The sequence below is a fragment of the Leucopleurus acutus genome, assembly GCF_964270905.1.
Source record: "Leucopleurus acutus genome assembly, chromosome: 16".
Lineage (NCBI taxonomy): Eukaryota > Metazoa > Chordata > Mammalia > Artiodactyla > Delphinidae > Leucopleurus > Leucopleurus acutus.
The window spans coordinates 51,894,549-51,904,899 of record NC_139158.1 but is presented as its reverse complement, the minus strand read 5'-3'; the positions used below and the strand labels follow the sequence as shown (position 1 = coordinate 51,904,899).

General features: G+C 42.8%; 1 pseudogene across 1 annotated transcript; it reads right to left on the bottom strand.

Moving 5' to 3' along the window:
• Window positions 1–770: 770 nt before the first annotated feature.
• Window positions 771–9,642, bottom strand: LOC309973510 (ran-specific GTPase-activating protein-like; annotated as a pseudogene). The gene is made up of 2 exons: window positions 9,097–9,642; window positions 771–949 (listed from the first exon to the last, which is right to left on the bottom strand). The product of its transcript is annotated as a ran-specific GTPase-activating protein-like (transcript).
• Window positions 9,643–10,351: the final 709 nt, after the last annotated feature.

The following is a 10,351-nucleotide window of genomic DNA, read 5'->3' as shown; positions in this document are numbered from 1 at the left end:
TCTGTGGCATGATAATATGTGTACATCTTATTGCCACATTAAGTGGCATAATAGCTACTGTAATTTTGAATTATTGATGAACACAAGTGATATTTTGTAATATCTGAAATAATTCTAATGTGATAAGAAAATATCTGGAATTTATATTGAAAACCAAGTCATAGGTGGTGTTAATACCCCTGTGGTTTGTGATTTATATTTATAATTAGAGGAAATGCCATACTTCAGTTAGAGTTGAGTGAAAATAATCATGTAATTATTTTTACCATCCCAGTTTATGGAGCCTTGGGTTATATCTGTGGACCTGTTGGGTGGTCCATGGAACTCAGGTTAGTGATTCCTGGACTAGATGACTTCTAGGATATTTCCTTTCCTGATTCTTTGGCTATCAAATGATGTGATAATCTGCATAATAGTCAATTTCCAAATAAGTGAAAAATGTTAAAATTCCCATATAATTTTTAAAGCTCATGTCATTGGTTATGAGAAAAACCAAAGTGCTCAGGGGGCACAGGAGGAACTTTTATCTATGGTATTTTACCGGTGTCTGGTTCAAGAGTGCTAGTAGCCATTGTTCAAGGCCCTCGGTAATAACAATTAAAGAGGTGTCGGTTGCGCAGTTGATCTCATTTACAATAGTTATGTTCCATAAAGTCTCCATGAACGTTGACTTAGTGAATACAGAGCCATTGCTCTTAGTGGACTTGCGGGGATAGGTTCCCATGAGCCTCTGGTCACATTTTGATCAGCTGATCAATATATAACCTTGTTTAAAAGAAATCGTACTTAATATGTATTGTTGATTCATTGACATTGAATTCACGGCCCGCAGCACTAAAACTCATGTCTGAATGAAGCTTGTCTAACACGTATATTTTCTCGGTAAAGCACATCACAGCCTTCTTGAGCTTAGGAGCACTAGACAGCACTTCAGCATGATGCTCAGGGCCTTTTAAAGAGTGAAATCATCAACAAAAAGCACAAAATTTCGAAAACTATGCCACTACATAGACTGTAGAAAGAACACTTGTTTACGGTATGAGAGCTGAATCAAGAAGGTAGAGCAGAGCTTTGTTTGACCTCAGCTGGAATCGTGTGCATCAGTGGCTCAAATTTTTTGCCTCTCTGCACATGTCCACTAAGGACCACCAAAGTGCTACGAGTAGCTGAATTTGCAATACTGGGGATTGACCATATATGTTATATTTCTCTCTGGACCTGAGATCTAGTTGTGACACTGCCACTCTTTGTGTCTGACCTTGGTTTAGTGGTTTCACTACTCTGGATCTCTGTTTTTTTATTCATAAAAAAGGGATGTTGGGATAGATCAGTAGTAGTAGTAGTAGAATTTTTTTTTTTTAATAGTAGAAGTAACTTTATTCACGTGAAAGCCCAAGGTATAAAGCAGTAGTCAGCTCCTTGCCTCCTCCACCTCTCTTGCCCTCCACCATTTTTATCAAGAACATGTGGAAAACTATTGGGCTAGACTTCCAAGGCCATTTTTCCATTGGGTTATATTTTATTCATTTGACAAATACTGAGCTTGGCACAATTCTATGTGCTGTTCTTGCACCAAATTCACTAAAAATTGATTAGAGCTATTTGAAAATGGCCTGCAAATACTTTTTATTTGTAATTCTTATTAAATAGGTTTTCTACTAGTTCTGCATCTTCTGACCTCTCTTAATAATGAATGGCCGAAATTAATCTTTCAAATTTGCTATTGTTTCAAACTCATCAGATTCATTTAGGAGCTCTGTTCAGTCTTCACTCACCCTGGTATGGGCATCCTTCCTCTGTGAGATTAGAATCAGAAACGCCCTCCTCATTGGTCATATCTGAAGGTAGGTCATTTGGAAAACAGGGCCCCCACCCACAAGATAAACCCATTCCAGGGGACACCCAGTATTTTCCTGGGCATCCCTGCCACTTTGGGGTTGATTTTACTGCTCTACTAGAAAGTTGTCATGATGGAGATGCCTCTCCCCTCTGGAGCATGCATTTTCATAATCCCGGTGTGCCAAAATAGTAAAATAATGTAACAGTATACATTAAACAATCTTGAAGCAACCTTCTACTAGTTTAAAGCACATTATAATTTTTACATATGGCAATTGATGTGTGATTTTTCTTAGTCTTCAATGAAAACTAAGTTTTGTACCTAGATTGTACCTGGTTCTTCAGAAGAGATTGATTCCTCTAAGAGGAAAATTGGGAAGAAGGGAATTGACAGTAGACTTGGATAGTTTGTTTTAGTCCAGTGAGTGTATTATAAAAATGAAATCTTCAAATTCACCTGAAGACTAGTACTTAATCTTTAGTGAGGGAATCTTTCATCATTGGTATTTCTGTCCTTTAGGGAATAAAAAATAGGATTTTCCTCTGAAATGCCTTTTTCTTATGAAATGATGAGATTGAATGATTTCTATTTCTGTACTGAGAGCTGGCTTAAGGAAGGCACGAAGGTGTGGTAGCTTCAGTTTTAATTTGGTATGGATCATTTCATGTCTACAATCATTGGTTTTTAATAAATCTGTTGATGTTCAGAAGGTCTGGGCCAAAAAGACGTGGTCTACAAGGAAAGCCTGTTTCAACTGTGGAAGACTGATACCTTGGTGGCCCCAGTGAACTCTGCCTCCCATCACTCAGGCCCTTGTATATTCCCCTCCTCATTGACTTTAGACTTGACCATACAGCTTGCTTTGGTCAAAGGGACACTAGCAAGCATGATGCAAGCAGAGGCTTGGTAAGTACTGGCACATTAGGGCTTGTCCTCTGGGAATGCTCCTTCTTGGAAGCCACCCTTGGTGCTATAGAAAAGCTTAGGCTAGACTCTTAACTGATCGGCCATGTGGAGAGAGAGAGAGACCTTGAAGGATGAGAGCCATCTTGAATGTTCCAGCCCCAGTCAAGCTTCTGACTGAATGCAGCCTATGGAGTGACCTCAGCTACACCACGTGGAATAGAACTGCTCAGCTGAGCCCAGCCAACCCAGTGAATTGTAAGAAATAATCAATTATTGCTGTTTTAAGTCACTAAGTTTTGCAGTGGTTAGTTACGTAGCAATAGATAATGGAAATTATGCCCTACTTCAAAAAAGTGTGTGCAAAGGGACATTATTCTGCAAAGATACCTTGTCCATTTGGTTTGTAGAAAACTGCATTTCATAATGCTGTGATGCTGTGATGTCTTCAGAAGTACAGTGAGCAAGGGTAGGCATGCATGTGCATGTATATGTGTGTATGTATGTGTGTGTGTGTGTGTTCGTGTGTGTGTGTGCATGTGTGTGTGAGTTAGATATTGTGGGATCCTTTCTTCCACCATTGCAGCTGAGTATTATGCATGCAGTATTTTTATTTCCACGAAGGGTATACCTGAGGAAGTTACCTTGAAAAGTAATTGCTCTTTTATTCATTCAGGTTGTGGAAGATACTGAAAAGTATAAAGAAAATAGCCATCACCCAGAATCCCACCACCCAGAGGCTAACTTTGGGAAGCTTTCATATTGTAACAACAGTTAACATAACAAAAAAACTTCACTTGATTCTTCTTTGAAAGTCTATTGTATAAAGTAGGTCCACTGAGAGGGTGGACTCTCTGATATCCTTATAAAAGTGGTTATAAATGTGCACACAAATCTGCAGGTTCACGTGCTGGATTTATAGTTTATGTCCCCTCACTCCATTCTCCATACTGCTGTCAGACTGCTTTTTCTAAAAGGCAAATTTCTGACTTTGTTCTGCCTATGCAGTAGGTCCACACTGCCTCTAGGACGGTGGGTCTCAATTAAGGGTGATTTTGCTTCTGGGGAACATCTGGCAATGTCTAGAGACATTAATGACTGTATTGGGGGTGTTAGGTGTTGCTATTATCTAGGGAGGAGAGGCCAGGGATGCTGCTAAACATCCCACAGTCACAGGACAGGCCCCCACAATAAGGAATTATCCAGCCCAAAATGTCAGTAGTGTGGTCACTGGCTCTAGGGTAAGGCCAAAATAGTTGTGCCCTTTCTGACTTCACACTGACCTCTGACCTTTTATCGCTTGTGCATTTTCCATATGCAGTACTAAATAGATTTCTGTTTTCATATCTTCTCACCTTGTGACTCTTTCCCGCAGTCTGGAAAACCCTTTCCCCAGGGGTAATTTGTTCTTTGTGTATTTTATTACTATGACTCTGCTCACTTCCATTTTTCTAACTACGCTGAATTGCAGTTACTTTTTGAAATCTGTTTTCCCTTCAAGCTGTGAATTCAAGGTGAGCTAGGACCAAACCACATGTCTAGTAAACATTTGGGTGAATGAATGAATGTTTGAATAAAACCAGTGAAAAAGAGGGTGGAGCTGCACACGTTGAGAACAGTACATGGCTCACCCTCAGCAAGTTTTCTTTGCTAGCGGGTGTGACTCCTTCCTGCAAAGGCACTGTGGTCACCAGTTCCCACTGCACATGATTTCAATGTCACTGCACTTCCCAGGGGATCTTCCTCAGGCTTCTTTGCCCCATAAGCCCCATAACAGGCATCAGTATCTGATTTCAGGTGGCTTGAGGGAGAAGAGAGGTAACCTCAGGCATGTGAGGAGTGGGGAGATGAAGCTTTGTGCCCCAGATGCCCACCTGTAAGAACCAGGGAAGGGAAGGTTTTAGAGAAGTGAAGGATTGATTCAAGCCCCTGTCTTTTGCCTTAAGTTACATCAACATTAACTCAGCATGATGTAGAACAGTTGTTCTCAAACTTGTATGCCTGTCACTGTCACCTGTACAGCTTCAAAAAATACTGTCGTTGGTTGTCCAGCCCCCCAGAGATGTTGATATAATTGGTTTTTGGTATATCCTAGGCTTCATAATTTCTGAAAGTTTTCTAGGTAAATCTGTTATCTTTGAGAATCACTGATGTAGACAATTAGGTAGATTATAGCTCTTCATGCTAATATTTCCAAAGTAATTTAATAATTTTCTTTTTGGTAATTTAATATTTCTTAACAATTTTTGTATAAATAATAAATTAGTATTTATAACTTTGTTTAAATTTATATTGGCTGTAAGATAATTTAATATCTAACTTTTTAGTAATTGACATTGTGTAACTTCATTTTCTTCTTTCCTCTTCCTTCTTGAAACTGCTCCTTTCCTCCTTTACCTTGAAACTCATATGAAATATCATAGAGAAGCAGCTGACCATTCTTCGTGTTGGAGGAAATTGGAAGGAAACCATTTATTAGATAGTCTGCCCACAAAGATGCAAAATTAGAACTTTCCTTTTGGTTTGTATCCTCCCTCTTCTGTTTCCCATACCCACAAACTCTGAATTCTTTGTGCCTAAGAGAAAAACTAGGAAGACCCCTCCATCGTCCTAATAGTCCTTCTAAAAGGCTTACTGTACTCTCAGGTTCTGCACTTTTTTTTTTTTTGCGGTACGCGGGCCTCTCACTGTTGTGGCCTCTCCCGTTGCGGAGCACAGGCTCCGGATGCACAGGCTCAGCGGACATGGCTCACGGGCCCAGCCACTCCACGGCATGTGGGATCTTCCCGGACCGGGGCACGAACCCGTGTCCCCTGCATCGGCAGGCGGACTCTCAACCACTGCGCCACCGGGGAAGCCCGGTTCTGCGTTTTATTACAGATGGTGCATTTGTTATGAATATGCTGGGTAAGAAAAAGAAGTGAAAGAGCCTTTCTTTTTTTTTTTCTTTTTTAAAGTCTGGTTATTTTTTGTTACTGAGTTATTTGAGTTCCTTATATATTTTATTTTTAAAAAGATTATTTATTTTATTTACTTATTTTTGGCTGCATTGGGTCTTTGTTGCTGCACGCGGGCTTTCTCTAGTTGTGGCGAGCAGGGTGCTACTCTTTGTGGTGTGCTTCTCATTGCAGTGGCTTCTCTTGTTGCAGAGCACAGGCTCTAGGCTCACGGGCTTCATTAGTTGTGGCACGTGGGCTCAGTAGTTGTAGCTCACAGGCTCTAGAGTGCAGGCTCAGTAGTTGTGGCACACGGGCTTAGTTGCTCCATGGCATGTGGGATCTTCCTGGACCAGGCCTCAAACCTGTGTCCCTGCATTGGCAGGCAGATTCTTAACCACTGTGCCAGCATGGAAGTCCTGAAAGAGCCTTTGAATGCTGTCTTATCATCTTCCTCCCTCCATGTCCTCCTCTGCTCCCTTCTACCCTGCTTCCAGGCATTTTGTTTGCTTGTCATATGTTTCCAGATATTACTGAGACAAGGTCTTGATCACCTGTCAGAACGGTGTTGCTCATGACCAGTGGTTGGACTGATTTTTGCCATTATCTTAAATATGAGAGCTAGAAACAACATTCATTCCATGGCACTGCATGCCCAGCACTGCACTTTTGTGTTTGTTTTTTCCCTTAATATTCAGTTTATGGAATTTGGGATCCAGTGGCTTCTGCCACTAAGTAGGTAAGCACTGCTCTAGTGTGGCCACTCTGGGCAGAGGCAATAGCTTTAAGAGAAGAATAGAATCATTCTGAGGTGCAGAATTTTAGGTCACTATATTCTGTTTCATTTCAAGAGGGAACGTTAGAGTAGGAAGAGTTTGTTGAGATGGTATAGATAGTGTAACCCTATTATGCCTTTTTTTTCCATTTAATAAAACTAAAGCTGAGGGCCCTTCTTTAATTCACCAGTTGATCATTGCTTATGGAAGGACCCTAGGTCCCCCTCTTGGAGGTGCTACTGGGTGTGGGGAATGAGGAAGTGAAATGATTTGCTCAGTGAGACAAAGTTTTGGCAGAACCACAACTATAAAGCAGGTCTCCATTTCTTGAGGTGCTTACTTTATACAAAATTTCCAGTCTTGATTTTTTATAGGTTTTTCCCATAATGGAGTAAGACGATGGTCAATAGATGTTTATACAAGATTTATAAGTTTAAGAATAATTGACTATACGTATGCTGTCAAAGCTAGGAAATTTGACTTAAATTAGTATCTAATGGCCATTTGGTTGATAGGTTCAGTTCTTAATTTCTAAAAGTTATTTTCTTATGTATGTGTAACTGAATAACTTTGCTGTACATCAGAAACTAACACATTGTAAATCAACGATACCTCAATAAAATAAATTTAAAAAATAAAAGTTTTTTTATGGTAATACAAAAGTGCTTTTTGCTTTTTCTGAATTACCTAACTTTAAGAAAACACACCAAAGAGTGGAATTTTGTGTCAGTCCACTGTTGGGCTGTATGATTTATGTCCCTTTTACTGCTGAAAATTTTTAGCAAACTTTAAAGCTGGATGAGAAACTTATAGGTCCTCTTATCTGAGTTCATTGGACAGATGAGGAAATCAAGGCCTGGGGAGGTTGCTATTTGCTAAGGTTCACAGAGCAAGTTCAAGGCCAAGTCGGAGACTTAGAAGTCACATTGTTTGACTTCAAGTTCAGTACATTTTTCCCTGGGTGCAGAGTAACCACAGGCAGGGCCAGTACCACACATGCACATGTGCCCACACTCTCACACATTCTTCATAAGTCTGTTTTCAGAGGCATGGGTTGTGGATTGTCTTCTCCCAAAGCTGGCCTGAGATGAGGGTTGGGGTGCAAATAGCTTACTTGTCAGACGGTCCCAGGAAGCACAAGTAGGGGAGTGGGGATGTGAGATAAGGAAGGAAATGCAGCCAATATAGGGTGTGTGGACCCCAGGTTGATCCCACTGGGGGCAACGGAGTGCTGTCTGCAGAGCACTGTGTTTTGGAGGCGGTGTAGAATAGGCTTCACAGTAGTCTTCTGCAGGGGTGAAGAGCTGGGCTATTTGTTGGAGGTCTTACTTGTAGGCACTTGATGAAAAGCCCACCATCAGAGTCTCGGGTCCTAGAGTAAGGCCTCGTCAGTGTGTGTGGGAGCTGAGTGCCGAGGGGCTGTGGAGGGGTCACGTCTGCAGGCTCACAGGGAAACGGAAATGGGTGTAAGTGGAGGTTCCTACACACAGTGCGATTCCGACAAACATCCCGTCTTGGCTCTTTTCTGTTCTTACCATCTGCGCGCCTAGTGCTCTAGTAGGGGGTAGGTGGGGCTGAGAAGTAGGTACTGCCTGTGATACCGTCAGTGTTGGATAGTCTCTGTTTGGCCCTCCTGATCTGCGCTCCACCTTCTGCATGTGCTCATGTCTGCAGATGGAGCATTAGATGCTGCGTTGATGGGCTTCCTTGCCCTCAGGCGTCTGGACGGATTCAGGAAGTGGGATGCTAGAGCAGAAGATTGGATGGAGGAGGAACAGGAGGTCAGCCTCTATCCCCCCAGGTTTCTTCTTGACACTGGGCTGATGGTTGTCTCTGTCGTCCTCCCGGAAGCCACAGAGTCTGTCCGGCAACCCCTCCTGTAGCCACAGCACTTTCACTGTGTTCAGGTGGCTCTGTCTTCCTGCCCCTCTGGCCTAGGGCTCTTCAGATTCCCTGGTTGTCTTCCTCAAGCCCTGCCCACACCTGGTAAATAATCCCTTATTAAATGCCCTCAGCTGTCTCCTGTGTGTGTTCCATCTGTCTCCTGCTGGGACCTTGGCTGAGACACCATTTTGAAGAGTTTGCTCTCCAGACAGAATTGGATGAGATGAAACAGCTGGAGACGGTGTGAAGATATAAGATAATGAAGTGTAAATTGTACTTGAGCCCTAAGGACACTCAGCAGGTAGGATGCATTAACAAAAGAAGTGGTGCTTATTAAAGAAGACTTTTTGGAGGGCTGCCTTACGTTTTAATTGGTGAACTTTTTTGTTTGGTCTCCTCTGAGTAGTGACTTGAAAATCAGAAGCTCTGCCTTATTAGGACCATGTATGCAGTTAATTATAATGTATCTGACTCTATCAGATGGAATAATAGGTAATTCATAGAAACAGAAGGGTGAAGTGGATCTACCCATCTGGAATTCCAGAGATTTCTCTCATGTACTTTTGTTGTTGCTGGAAGTCAGTTCTTTATATAAAGTCCTTTGTGAAAACAAAACAGAATAAAAACAAACCAAAAAGAAGGGGCAGGGCAAATTAAAAAAAAAAGAAAAAGGGAAAAGACAGGGACAAAGGACACAACGGGACAGGACCCATTGCGCCTCCTTGGTCTCGTCCTCGGGCTCCTTGCCCTCTTTCACCTAAAGAGCTTCTTAGCTTCTCAGCTACTTTCTCGGCACTCTCATTTTTGCCAGATCCTTTCTTTTCTTTCTCTTCAGCCTCTCTCCTGCATTCTTCAAACTTCGTTTTGAATTTCTGCGCATTCTCCGCGTTAATGGCTCCTGCTTGGGGCACTCGTCGGCGAAGTCGGCGTGGGTATTCCAGACCCAGGCGCTGTCGCTGCCTGCGTACGGCTTCAGCTCCATCACCGGCGTGATGCAGTGGTTGGCGCAGATCTTGAGGGCCTTGTCCCTGCGCCTGAGGAGGCGGATGGTCCCCTTCTCCTCGTGCTTCAGCAGCTTGATGTCGCCGGTGCCCCTCTCCTTCCACCCCGGGAGGTCATTCTCCGAAGCGAACCGAAACAGCTTGGCCCGCATTTTAAAAAATTCCTCTTCATCTTTTTCCAGCGTTTTAATTTCTTGCTCGGGAAGAGAAAATATTAGCAAAAACTGGGGGTCATGGTTGGACTCGTCAGCATTCTCGGCGGAGGTGAGGTGGTCCTCGTGGGTGTCCTTGGGGGCCGCCATAGGCGCGGCGGCTACTCGTCGGCTCGGTCGTCGCGGGCTCCGCGGCCTCTCGGCGGCTGCTCGCAGCTCCTTCCTCCGCTTCTGGAGACAGTGCCTCCCGCCCGCCCGCCTGCTCTTCCCTCTGCCCTGCGACCCCTCGTGTATTTTAATGTTAGATAAATAAGTCATTTCCTCCTAATTCCTTCTATTCCTCATCCCTCTAATGGTTTATAATCCACTTTTTGGAAATTTTTTTAAAAAGCTGGTGTGAAAGGCATTTCAAGCAGCTTGGAGTAAGGCACTATAGCAACAGAAAGCACTCAGTCTGTACATGTTTACAGAGGGCCTCCTGTGATTCCGGCCCTTTGCTAAGCACCATGGAGTCAGTAATGAATAGTATTTGATCACTGCTTTCAGGGAAATCACGATGTAGTTGGGAAAATAGACGTTCAAACAAATAATTATGATAAATATTTTAAGTAGTATAGGCGTCTACAAAGTATTATGTGTATCTCAGTGAGGGTGTAGTTAAGCTTGGGAGTGTCTGATAATGCTTCATAGAACCAGTGACATTGAGTTGAGTCTTGAAGCATGATAGTGAGATTCCCAAGGAGAGAAGGGGAGATGGTATGGAAGAAGGTATGGAATTTCCTCGTGGGTTGGAGAATCAATGAGGCATATGATGATTTGGCCAAAATGCTGGTAGCCTTTGGAGGAGTGCCTGGACTTG